We start from the raw sequence: 1421 nt of genomic DNA on the forward strand, positions 1-1421 counted from the left end.
CCCAATGGTGTGGTTTTCGTTTTGTGAAAAAGTGCAAATGCAGTGTTTGTATATAATAATCTCACATATTTTTTTGCTGTTGGTCGTGAAATTGTTCCTGCTGACTTGAGCCAGCCATTTTTTCCTCCGCTCTGTGTCAGTGGGGAAGCCGTACATTCGTACTCCTTTCTCGGAGCGATTTGAGCATCCCCAGGCAGCACAGCAAACCATGGTGGCGACTAGGAGGCAGCACAGCAAACCAGGACAACATGGAGGAAAAGGCACAGACAAACTGCATGATATGCTATTCAATGTTTATTGAATTCCATGTATTTGCAATGGATGTTCCTAAAACAACACATTTAACATCATCATCATCATCATGCTGCTGCTGCTGCTGCTAGTCCTTTGATAGTCACCTGTCGGTCTCCTGTCTTTTCTGAAAGCCATAAAGATGACATTAGTCATTTAGATAACTTGTGTCCTCAATTACCATGGGATTACTGAAACTACCATGAATAAGAAAATGGTAGAAATGAATCTAATCTGAATTTTGAAGCATTCCTTTAGATCCCCTCCCTCTAAATATATCAATAAACATTAGAAAGTGATGCTCCTGACTACCATACAAGTTTAAGAAGATAATATTGGTTTTAAAGAATTCAAAGCTATAAACAGCAACAGGCTCTTTAACCAAGGCACTGTTAGCCTAACATGTAAACTAGTTGTTCACACTAATCCTAATATTATCACTTAATATTAGCAAATTCTATTTTATTTTTTAAAACATATTGATGTAAATACATACACATATCGATTTGTTGTATAAATATTGCAAATCAAAACCTTTATTCAATAATAATTACCAAAAATCGTAGTTCTATCTCCTGTTATCAATGCATTCACATTGCCCACCATGAACTTCCGGGGAACAATCCTCGTCTGCATGAACCACGTGACGATAACCGTTTTTGGACTTCCGCTGTCGTAACTCTTCTATCTATATGGCGCTGGTTAGCGTTAAGAGTCTGCTAAGCTTTATGCGCTCCGCAGTACATGACCACCCCCCCAAATGTAGTGATCCCTGAAATTGTTCAAATATACCATAATAGGTGAGCTTTAAAGTATTTGCACCTAATTCCATTTAAACTTCCGCCAACAACTCCATAGTCCCCTCCAGATAATGCAAGCCTTCTTCCTGTTACTCACGACCCTGAGCAGCAGAAGCTGACCTTTTAATGACCTTTTAACGGTAACAATCATTAAAGCAATATATCAAAAGACTAACATGTTTTATCGTTAACAGAGAGCTGCTTTAAAGTGTTGACTCGTGAAGAAACTCAGATGAATTATTGTTTTCTTTGTCTGGGTGTGAATCCCCCTCCCCAGGGAAGAGGACAGGGAGAGCAGGCTGTTCTTTTCTGTCAGATAGGACATGATCA

The sequence above is a fragment of the Notothenia rossii genome (assembly GCF_949606895.1).
Source record: "Notothenia rossii genome assembly, chromosome: 5".
Taxonomy (NCBI): domain Eukaryota; kingdom Metazoa; phylum Chordata; class Actinopteri; order Perciformes; family Nototheniidae; genus Notothenia; species Notothenia rossii.